At 48.0% G+C, this 12,250-nt stretch overlaps 1 protein-coding gene across 3 annotated transcripts in view; it reads right to left on the bottom strand.

The window, feature by feature from the left end:
- The window catches only part of IL27RA (interleukin 27 receptor subunit alpha), a 420,655-nt gene extending 409,631 nt beyond the window's left edge, over positions 1–11,024 (bottom strand). For 2 of the 3 annotated variants that reach the window (XM_069604392.1, XM_069604391.1), the window contains exon 1: positions 10,916–11,024. The gene's annotated coding sequence lies outside the window, so the exon portion shown is untranslated. The remainder of the gene's footprint in view (positions 1–10,915) is intronic. The other variant, XM_069604388.1, reaches the window with a different exon arrangement.
- Between the last annotated feature and the right edge of the window lie 1,226 nt (positions 11,025–12,250).

The following is a 12,250-nucleotide window of genomic DNA, read 5'->3' as shown; positions in this document are numbered from 1 at the left end:
ACGTTGCGCCGTTGCAGGAGACACATCTGACAGGGGAAAAAATGGAGCTGGTAAGGAAGAAATGGAGAGGGATTGTGGTGGGTTTGTCGTACTCCGCCTATGCTAGAGGAATGCTCATCTGGGTAGCGCTGCATGTCCCGTTCCAAATGTTGCAAGAAACGTTGGAGGCAGATGGGAGGATGGTCATACTGAGGGGGCTGGTGGAGAATAGAGAGGTGAGCATTGTAAATACATATGCCCCCAATCATAACACGGCGGCATATTTCAGAACTCTGTGACTGAAACTTTTTTAGTGAATGTGTGCTGCTGCTCCTGCTTTTCAGTGTGTGTGTAGGTAGTGCCCGGATCTGGGGTGGGGACTTTAATTGTGTGATGAACCCCAAGGTAGACAGATCGGATGGCAAGATTGATAGGCCCACCCCAGCGGCTAAAGCATTAAAGACGTTGCTAGATGATTTTGGTTTGGCAGATGTGTGGAGAACGAAATATCCCCATGGGAAGCAATACTCGCACTACTCCGCCCCGCAGCAGTTACATACAAGGCTTGATTACATCTTTGCCACGCCGGATGTAACGACAGAGATAACTCAGATAGAATACAAGGCGAGGGTCCTCTCGGATCACTCACCCTTGGTGCTCGGATGGCAATACTGCCCCCCCCCCCCCCCCCCCGAGGGCGCGGATTCCAACTTGGCGCCTCCGGGCAGAGGCGCTCAAAGACTCTGTCTTTAGGGAAGATATAAGAGAAGAGATTACTAATTACTTTGAGGTGAACACTGGTAGTTTTGACTCGGCGGGTACATTGTGGGAGGCCTTTAAGGTAGTGATACATGGAGTTGCCATAGCTCAGTCAAAGGGCCTGCTGGGCGGGTTCTTGGCGAACCTGCAAAAAGCAGAAGAGGAACTAGAAGGTGCATTAAAAAGCGCAAGCGTAGACATGGAGTTAGTATTTAAGCAACAGCAGAAATGTGCAGAGCATTGGGAAAGGCTCTGCAACCGCAATTACAAAAAGTATATAGAGAGGCAGCATGCGGGAGGGGACAAGACAGGACGGCTCTTAGCGTGGCTATATAAGAGCGATACTCCTAGACCCCCGATCAGAACGATAACGAGGGAAGATGGTGGGATAGTGGACACTCAAGAAGGAGTCAACAAGGAGTTTGCGGATTATTATAGGGTGCTATATGGAGATAAGGAGGGAGGCAGCCATGAAGAGATAACTGAAACACTAGAAGATATAGGACTGCCCAGGATAAGTGAAAAGGAAAAAGAAGAACTTGATGCACCAATTACCTTGGAGGAGTTAAAAGAAGTGGTGAGGCAGTTGCCCACTAGTAAAACCCCAGGGGCGGATGGGTTCCCTAGTGAATTCTATAAAGTGTATAGCGAGGAAGTGCTCCCCCCAATGTTGGAGATGCTTAATGAAGCGTGTGAGGTGGGGCGTTTGCCGGAGTCGGTCAGAGAAGCGATTATAATACCGCTACCCAAACCTAACAAACCGGGACACAGATGTGGCTCTTACAGACCTTTGTTGATGCTGAACCAGGACAGCAAGATATTGACGGCTGTCCTGGCAAACAGATTGCGAAGAGTAGTTAGCAAATTAATACACCCAGACCAAACTGGCTATGTCCCAAATAGGACCATAACCCAAACCCACAGGCGACTCCACCGGGTGGTTGAATGGGGTGGTGGGATTGAAGGCGACTCGGTCAAGTGGCCATGGCTGCTGGCGGCCCTGGGCGGGTACAGAGTGGGGCCTGGTTATGTCAGGTAGGTGAAGATACTATACAGTGAGCCGCTAGCCAGAGTTCGAACAGGTTCTGTGATATCAGAGCGGTGGCAATTTAGTAGAGGCACCAGACAGGGGTGCCCCTGGTCCCCGATGCTTTATATTCTAGCCCTAGAGCCTCTAGCAATATACCTTAGGCAACAATATGATACAATAGGTATTGAGGTTGGGGGGGGGGACGACGACATTTGATATCCCTATATGCGGATGATTTGTTATTATACTTGATGTACCCAGAAGAAAATCTCCAGTATACCCTGGAAGTGATGGAGAGGTATGCGGGGCTGTCCGGAATAGCGGTGAATCCTCAGAAATCTAGCATTTTCCCGCTGAGCAGCTATAAGGGAATCCCTGTGGAAAGGTTACCGGTGTTGCAGATACCATGGGCGGTTAGTTCTTTCAGATACCTCGGAATAGACGTGTATCAAATGGCGGACGAAGAACACAAACAACACCGAGATGGCCATTGAGAAAATCGGGAAATGCATGAGGTTCTGGGAGAAGTTGCCCCTAGCAATGATGGGAAGAGGGGCAATGCTTAAGATGGTGGTCCTGCCTAGGCTTTTACATTATTTTAGTAATATCCCATACATGATACCTAAGAAGTTTTTTGTTAAACTGAATAGTATGTGTAGCTACTTCCTGTAGCATGGGACCCGGACAGAGTGGCACTATGGAAGTTGCCGAACTTCTTCGAAAAAGGGGGGATTAAACTGCCTAATTTTGAGGTTTATTATGTAGCGAGCCAGCTACAATATGTAGCCAAATGGATCTCCGATGAAGCGACCCCTGAATTAAGGTTGTTGGGGCATGATTGTGGCCCGTTTTACTTAAAGGAAATTATCTGGCTGCCCGATTCAGAAATGATTGAACGTCCTGGGATGTTGAGGCTTGGGTGGAAAATGTGGCGTCGAGCATGCCGGATGATGGGGGACCCTTTCCCGTGCTCCCCGCAGGTACCCCTGGTTGCTTTGGCGGGGCGAGATGGACAGCTAAGGGCGATAATCAGGACCTACTCGGAACTGGTGGGGTTGGTTACGTTAGGGGATATTTGGCAAGAGGGGACCATTAGGGATTTCAAAGGACTTGAGGAAGAGGTGGGATTACATACGGGCCAATATGTAACATATCATGGAATGGTACAGAAAATTTGGAAAACGTGGCCTGAAACAGTGCTAGCAGAAGAACCAGATGCTATTATAGGGGCTATATATGACATATCGGAAGGTGGGCACGAGATCTCTAGATTGTATGACATGATGATGACTAAGGTCGGAAAGGAGCTGACGCAACTGAGACTAGATTGGGAAGCGGAAGTAGGGGCCCCGGTTGAGGATGGGATGTGGGAACTCGCCCTGGGATACCCCAAGAAGGTGTCAAGGAATGCTAGACTAAAGCAAATACAGTTGTATGTAACGCATAGAGCATACATGACTCCTCTGAGAATTTCGAAGTTTGAAAATGCTGAGCGACAGGCGTGTCCCAAATGTGATAAGGAAAACGCTGACATGACACACCTGTTTTCGTCATGCCCAGTAATTGAGCGTTTCTGGGGTGAAGTGGCACTAAAACTAGCAGACAAGGGGGGTCACATTAATCATAAACACAACGTGGGCCTGGTTGCTGGGTGGGTTCCCCAGATCACGGAAACTGAAACATGTTGGGAAACTAAAAGACTTAGCATATGTGCTTGCTAAACGAAGGATAGCTATGGGATGGAAGTCATGTCACAAGCCACGGGTGGAGGTGTGGTGGAAGGAGCTGCAGAAATGGGCGGAGGCTGAAACAATGGTATGGCAAGAGGCGAGCAGCATAAGGGGGGGGAGGAAGAAATTGTTGATAGCAGAACTGTTTGGAACAATATCGGATCCAACAGACTCAGTGGGAAGCGAGACCCTGCTACGCGCAGTAGATACTGCATACAAAGAACAAATAGGCTCATAAGCGCGATGGGAAGGGGGGATAGATGTGATCTTGATTAATGGGTGAATAATGGAACTGTTGTGAATTGCACTGCGTGTTTGGTTTGTTGTTTGGTTTGAATAAAATCAATAAAAAAATTTTTTTTAAATGTGTTATGATGGCTTTTGACAATTTCCCTTTCACCTCTGCAAACATGTTTTACGATAATGTCAGAACAAAACGTAGGTGACTCTTGCAGGGGGCCTTCAAATGTTAACATTTTATTTTAAACGACCAGCGCATTACACATATTAGACCTAGAAAGTGTAACAGCAGTTCTATTGTGCACAGAGCATCACATGACCACGTAGAATGCTCGCAAAAAGCTTTGTGCGCAAAGTGGCAAAGACAATAATGGAGAATGTTGGAATAAAACAAGTAGACCCCCTCCCCACTCCCACCTCAAAACCTTAAATAGGGATGTGTGGGCTAGGTGGGTGCATGTTCACATGCACATGCCACTCCACCGGCATTGTATTCTAATGCTATTCTTTCACACCTCGCTGATTTACAAGTAAATTACTCCTGTCAGTATGGTAACAAGTAACGGGCTGATCAAAGTGTATAGGTTTAATTACATAATTAAAATAATTAACACACAATTGACTCCTCCTCTCCCCAGATGATCGTGGTCCACACTGTCCACACCACCTAGACCCCCTACCTACATTGGGGTGCTGCAGCTTTCAAGCAGCAGCACTAGGCAGCTACCATGCAGCACTGCAGTAAACTTGTATGTGTCGGGATGCAATTCGGGAAATGGAACGGAAAATAACATTCCATGACAAAGACTGTGGACAGGGAGCAGTGCACCTGCTGGGCGTGCAGGGCAGCTCTGTGGCCTGAAATCCGTGTGAGGCTGCCTGAACCCCACGACAGCCTGTGCCGTGATGATGGTGAGCGCAGCGAGCACACCAGCAGCAGCTAGTTCTGCCTTGGACACTGTGTCCTATTCCGAATCGGAAATTCAGCAGTGGCTCTGTGGCACATGCGTTATAGATGTATGAAAAAAACAAAAAAAAGATGTATGGTAATACATTCAATGAGCAAAGTAACATAATGTGGGCTGTCAGTCACTGCGCTCAGTGCGTGTATTCTATACTAATAAGCACTGCACACACAGTCGACTGTAGCTGCCTGGCACCCCTGAGGGTGAGGCCCGGGGCAGTTTGCGCCCCATTTCCTCCTCATAACGTCCCTGGGAAGGCCCTGTGCTCCCTTACCAAGCAAGCCACTCCAAAGGAAACTTGCATGTGGTGCTGTATAGTTTAATGATGCAGACAGTAGGGCCATGACAGTAGGGCCATCTAGTGGAGGAAAGAGGTATCTTTTTTTTAATGAATCAATCATGTGACAACCTTCCATAACCAATACGCAGTGGAAAAATGAAATGCTCTGTATTCGCAATAATTAGATGCGTACAAAGGCACTATACGCACCTTATCTGGGAGGCTGACTATACCTGTATACTGACTCTCTATGATCGGCTTTGATTACTTCTACCTGGTCTCTCCTGACTTTTATCCCTCCAACTCTATTCACCCAATTACCCACCTCCCTCCCCCTCCTGAGACCTCTGATCCTAGGTTCATTCACCCTGGTCCCGATTGACATCTCCCCATTGACACCTTCTTTTCCTCCTTCCGCTATACACCTTCTCCCTTCTTTTCCTCTTTTTATTCCATCTTCATCATACCACTCACTCCCCTCTGTTATGCGTATTGCCAGATTCCTCTCCCCATCCTCATTACTCCTCCCCTCCTTCTACCCCTCTCCCCTACCCCCTTCCTCTCCTACTCTCCATCTCCCTCGTGTCCATTCCCCTCCTCAATCCCTTCCCCCACTCTTCCTACTCCACACCTACCTTCCCTCACCGTCCTAACATTATCTAGCCCCCCCCCCCACTGTTCATCCCTCCAGCCTCATCAACATTGCTCTCTGGAACGCCAAATCCCTCTGCAATAAGACTGCTGCTGTCCTGGGCAAGTTCTTTCGTCTTAACCTTAATTTCCTATGTCTAACCGAAACCTGGATCCCCCTTCACAACTCTACTGTCCCCGCTTCCGTCACCACCTCCTCTTCATCCTTCTCTCATATCTCTCGCTCCTCTGGTCGTGGCGGTGGCATTGGCCTCCTCTTCCACCCTAAATACTTTTCTTCTATCTCCTCACTGCCTCTTCCTACTTTCCCTTCCTTCGAATACCTATAAAAACCTTTTACTTCAGCCTCCTGGCCCCCTTATCTCCTTCTACCGCGACCTTGATCACCTCCTTTCACTTATCTCTCCCTCCCCCACTCCTCTAACTGTACTTGGCGACTTTAATCTCCACCTCCCTACTCCCCCTCAATCCTCCCCTCTTTTCTCCATCCTTGACTCCTATCTCCTTTCCCCTCTCCTACTCACTCCTCTGGCTCCACTCTTGATCTCATCTTCAACTCAACCTACCCCTCTTCTACCGTCTCTACACTACCCATCTATCTCTCTGACCATGCTTTACTCTCCTTCTCCCTTACTCCCCGTCCCCATTCATCTTCTCCTATACCCTCCCCTACCATCTTTTCTCAATGTGACCCTCGCAACTTTAATCCATCTCCCTTTTTTGACACTTACTCTTCCTCCCTTCCCCCACTGCCTGATTTCTCTTCTCTTTCGGCCAATGAAGCTCTATCCACTCTTTCCTCTTCTATCTCCTCCACTCTTGATCTACTTTAGCCCCTCTCCTCTTTCTGTCCTACTTGTAAACCCTCTCAACCATGGCTTTCTCCTCTGCTTCTCTCCTTCGACGTCTCAAGTGACTCTGGCTCAAATTTCCCTCACAATCCAACCAAACCGCATATTTCTCCTACCATTTTCTTTATGACTCAGGTCTTACCTCTGCTAAACGTTCCTACTATTCTAACCCTCTCTCGTCTTTTTCCCCCGCCTGCTCCTGACCCTTCAGCCTCCTCCTCCTTTTCTCCTTCTGACTTTGCGAACTTCTCCTCCAAGATTCTTTCTCTTCGTCAAAAAATGAACTGCTCTTCCTACTACTCCCTTCCCCCTCCCTATTCCCCTTCAACCTGCATGTCTAACTTCTCGCCCGACTCCCCTTCTGACGTGTCCCTCCTCCTGTCCAAAGCCCACCCTACGCCTGCCCCAACTGACCCTCTCCCCTCCCTCCTTATCTCTAAGATCTACCCTCTTCTTATGCCTTACTTAACTTCCTTCTTCAACGCCTGCCTTTCCCAAGCTACCTACCCCTCCACATTGAAGCATGCCACTATCGTACCTATTCTGAAGAAACCTTCTGCTGATCCCCTTCTTACCTCTAACTTCTGTCCTCTTTCCTCATTTCCCCATTCCTCTCTAAACTACTTGAACGCCTCGCCTATTCCCAGCCTTTGTCCCTAATCTTTCTCTCCTACCCCCTCTCAATCTGGTTATGCTCCTTGACCTTTCTGCTGCTTTCGACACTGTTGATCACCTCCTACTTCTCAACACTCTTTCTTCCTTTGGTTTCAAAGGCTCTGTTCTTAACTGGCTCTCCTCTTACCTCTCCTCCTGCTCGTTTGCTGTCTCCTGGGGCGGACGTTCCTCGCCTACCCTGCCCTTGAAGTACGGCGTACCCCAAGGTGCGGTTCTCGGCCCTTTCCTATTCTCTCTCTACACCTCTCTCCTTGCCCCCGTCATTTCTCACCCTTTCTATGCTGATGACACCCAACTCTTCCGTTCCTTCTCCTCCTTCCCCTCTGACCTCCACCTTAAACTCTCTTCCTGTCTTACTGCCACTAAAAACTGGATGTCATCCTGCTTTCTTTCTCTCAATGCTAATAAGACTGAAGACCGATCACCATGGTCCCGTTCCTCCTAAAAATAATCGACAGAGTAGCTTATCTCCAAATTCAGCATCACCTTGAAGCCAACCATTTACTAGGCGCCCGCCAATCCGGATTCAGACCTCAACACGAGTGTTTTCCCCTTTAGCATCCAGAGACCCAATCCAAATTACCTGTGGTGTCCCACAGGGTATCATGTGTCTCACCTACTATGTATAACATCTTTACCAAGCCACTCTTTGACAAATTGGATAGACTGGGTGTCACCTACACGAATTATGCAGATGATACCCAGATCCGCATGCCCCTTTCAGGCAATTTTGTTGAAGGCACAGCTCAGGTAAAAAAGATATACCTCCTCAGTCAGGCATGGATGGCATCTAACAGCCTCTGCCTGAATGACGACAAAACTGAGATCTTGAAACTGGGCTCTGACGCCAACTTAAAAAAAAAAAAAAAAAACTTAGCACAAATTACACTACCTTCAACATTGATGGCAATGTAATTAAAGCAGTAACTGTGGTAAAACAGGATTTTACCTAGATTCTACACTGTCATTAAAAAAATAAGTTAGCGCCATGTCCTCATCAACAGCTTATACCTGCAAATTTATCAGGGCATGCAAACCATTCCTCTCCAATGCCAGCTGTATCACACTTGCCAATGCGCTGATAATGTCTAAATTAGAGTACTGTAACGCCCTATACATAGGAGCCAATAAATACATTTGAAATAAAATGCAAATATTACAAAATAATGCCCTCAGAGCAGCCCTGAACATACCCAGTAGAGAGCATATCTCCAACATCAGAAGAGACCAATGTTGGCTAAAAATTAGCGATAGAATCCTTCTGAAAACAGTGTCCCTTACTTTCAAGTGTCTGAACAATACCGCACCCCCATACCTCTTGGACCGTATGGTCAGAGGAACCTCGACCCGACTCACTAGATCATCCAACTCCCCCTGCTTAGAAATCCCAAGATTCAAACTTTCCAAATCTGGAGGTGCCAGCTTCCCGGTAAAAATAGCCCTAGCTTGGAATGCACCCCCCCTAGCCTTCAGAACCGAACAACCATACCCCAGATTTAGACGCAACATGACAAACAGACTTTGAGCCAATAATTACTAAGATTGGCACTCTGCACAGCTGCCCTAGGCGCACTCTGCGACTCTACTACTCTTACCGACTGAACTTTTATACTGTATTATTTGATGACTTTGCACTTGCCCTGTATATTATTCCTACCCACTGTACCCAATGTGTTTTTACTGTATTTATTCATATGTTGTAACTAAGCTTTAAGTATACTTGTCTCTGTTGTGCCCAGCTACCCAAGGGTTCGGTACGCATTACCAAATAAATAAACAAACAAACCTAGTGTAAACAAAGACATCCTAGGAACATTAAGCAAATTGGTATCATTGGATCTTAATACCCTCTGTGAGTGCTTTTTTTGAGAGACCAGTTATTCCGGGTTAGCACCTGACAGACATTTATATGTTATAGTGAGTAAGCAGTGTGAGATTCTGGCCTCCATTGGCAGCCAGTGGAGCATTTGTCTAGCTTGGGAGACATGGAGCCTCATTACAAGTGTGCTGGTCCTAAAATAAGGGTGCCGGTAGCAACGTATCAGCACCCTTTCCGGAACGGCAGACAACTCTGCTTTTGGGGCTTCTGCGCCCGGAGGTCTGACCTGCCGGGCGCAACAGCCCTGGAAAGCAGAGTTTTCACAGAAGCACCGGCACCGTTAGCAACAGTGCTGGTGGTGCAGAGTCCTCATTCCTGTGAATGGGACTAACATTTTCTGCTGCCTGATACCCCAGGCCGCTGAGACTTGTAATGTCCCAGTGGCAACTGGATCTCAAGCGACGGAAACAGTGTTATGGGGTTGGCGGCAACCCGCCAGTGGCAGGCTTACTGGTCACTGCCAACCTTGTAATGAGGCTCATGATCTCTTCTTTTCTGCCCATCGACCACTCTCACCACACGTTTCTGGATCAACTGCAGTCTGTCGACCTGACCCTTGTTAATGCCTAGTAAGAGGCTACTACAGTAGTCCATTTTCATACTGAAATGAATACGCGGACATGGACCCAGACTGTTAACTTGGGGTCGTAGACGATTGGTCTGAGCCAAGTAAACTCCCAGTGTTTTCACCTCGTCTGGCGTAGCAATCCTACAGCCATCAATAGTATGACAATGGTATTCTGAGCTTCATTTACAAAGCCTGGCTGCCGTTCCTTTAATGATAAATTAAGTCTTGTCTTTGTTCAAGGGCAGCCCGTTTCTCACCAACCAGGAGTGAATCAGTGTAAACACTACTGATGTTGCTTAGGTCCTCTTCATACACTCAGGACAAGAGAAATACTTAATCTGCATAATTAGTGAATTTAACTCCCTTGTCCTTCAACAATTGAAATAATTAAAAGGGTGAATTTATTAAAAAGTGATGCCGAAAGGCAGGCTTTCTGAGGAACTCCATGCAAGACCTTCACTGGGGCTGCCTCTGCGGTTCAACTGCAAACCCTTGCTGACCAATTCTAAAAAAAACAAAGACTGCACACATGCAGCCGCAGGTATGGAAAAAGCGGTCATCTTAAGAAGCCTATACGGCAACAGGGCATAATGGTCCACCAGATCAAACGCTGCCGACAGGTCTAGCAACATGAAATACCCCAATGAGCATGAGACCCGGGAGGATAGCTATGGGGCAACGCGCTCGCCTTGGAAGCAAGACGATGCAGTGGAGCACGGGTTTGATCCCCGGGTCTGCGCTTGGAAACCTCTGGGTATTAAGCGCCTTATAAATAACCAATTACAATTTACCCCGTCTGAATGAAATCAAATGACTTTCACAACGATACTAGTGATAGGAACCATTAAAGTACTTAACACAAACACGCAACAGCAAACAAAAATCAAGCCTCAGACATGTAGGACTCCCTCTATTGCATGGAGAGCAAAGCTAAGCAATGGCCCCGAGGTTACAGGCAGAATGTGCACCTTTCTGCAAATGCCAGGGGGGCAGGATAATGCAGAAGTGGGGGTGCATTCACCAACATGTGCATGCCCCCCTGTGTCCAGTGAGTAAGTGGGCTAATGCAGGCGGGCAGGGAGAGGGCCACTCCCTCACACGCCGCCCCAGGGTCCCAGGGGAGCTGGATGGAAGCTGGGCGCCCACTGGGAGGGGAGGGGCGGGCATCACACACAACAAGAGCACAAAGGGGACAGAACTTCCCCCAGGGACTGGGATTACTTTCATCCTGTGCACGTTACTGTGGCAAGAGGGGGGGATTGGGGAAGCATAGGAAGTGCCCCTGCCCCTGCTAAAGCCCCCACTGACCTGCTTCCGGGCCGCGCGTGCCAGTCACGTGACCACAGACCAGCTTCGCCATGGTGAGGGGGAGAGCGTGTGTAGACACAAAAGACAGACAAGGCGAACCTCCAGTCCCAGCAGGAGTGGCCGGAAAGGGACAGCGGACGGGACTCGGGACAGACGCCATCTTGGAGCGGGGTGGACAGTTCTACTGGCAGGAGAGCGGCGGTTTAGGGAACTAGCCGTCCGCCATCATGGAATGCACCCGCGCCTGATGCTCCCCTGCTGCAGAAAGCCTGCACCTCCCGCAGTGCAGCTGTTTCCTATGGGTGGGCAGTGCTGTACACGCACATGACTTGCAGCTATCTATTTCTACACATGTTTTCACCTTTATAGCACATTGATATAAATATTTCAAACCACTGAAAAATCCACACTTCAGGTAATTTTAACTTAAATATACTTTGGCTTTGAGGTCATTGTTGGTGATCGCAGTGACTCACACATAATGGCCGATTGTCTTGGACATAATGTTGATATAATGTTTCACAACCACCCAAATTGCATTCGCCTTCCATAAAATCAACACATTAAATTGTGCACATCATGTAAACCGCAAGAACCAATACAAAGGTTTTCCCTGAATTTTGTAGTACCGAATTTGGACATTTCACCTTAGTTGTTTTTCATCAGGTTATGTAGTGCAGTGGTGAGTTGTACAGCCTGCAAACATGATGGCTGTGGTTCAGTGGGGCTGAGTCCACCCTAACCTGGGCAAAAAGAAGGAAAGCAAAAGAAATGCGCGTTTGCATTGAAAGTCGGCAAAAAAGAATGAAAGATGAAGCAAAATAAACGCACGTTATTTTGCTTCACCTGCATTATTTCTGCCAATTTGCTGGAAGCGTTACAGTCATTGCTGCAGAGACAAAGCCACACTCAGGCAGAGAGTCCGCGGCGGCGTAGTCCTGCAAGCATAAAAAACAAAAAAAAAACAATCAGTGAAAGCTGTCCCCCACCAAAATTCCTGAGATTCCAGGGTCTTTCCCAGAGACTCAGAGAAATGGCTAACATTCCTGAGTCTGCGGGAAAAATCCGGAGGTTAGGCAGGTATGGCTCAGCTGCTGCAGAAACCTGCTGGTAAAGCGGACTTCAGTGGGAGGGCTGATTTCCCTCAATTAGGAAGAGTGCTGAGACCCGACTTTCTTCCTGTGGCCTTGCTCCAACTCTACCGGGTTTCCTCCGTGTTGCGCGGTTCCCGCCCAAACTCTCGCGAGATCTCACTATCCATAGCTCTCAACCATTTATGTCGCAAAGGCGGGTGAAAACACCCGATTTTATTTTTGGCGGGTGAGAGGCCCATTG

Source organism: Ambystoma mexicanum, chromosome 3q, assembly GCF_040938575.1.
Source record: "Ambystoma mexicanum isolate Mex_15411 chromosome 3q, UKY_AmexF1_1, whole genome shotgun sequence".
Lineage (NCBI taxonomy): Eukaryota > Metazoa > Chordata > Amphibia > Caudata > Ambystomatidae > Ambystoma > Ambystoma mexicanum.
The sequence above is the reverse complement of the archived record's forward strand: the minus strand, read 5'-3'. Positions and strand labels throughout refer to the sequence as shown.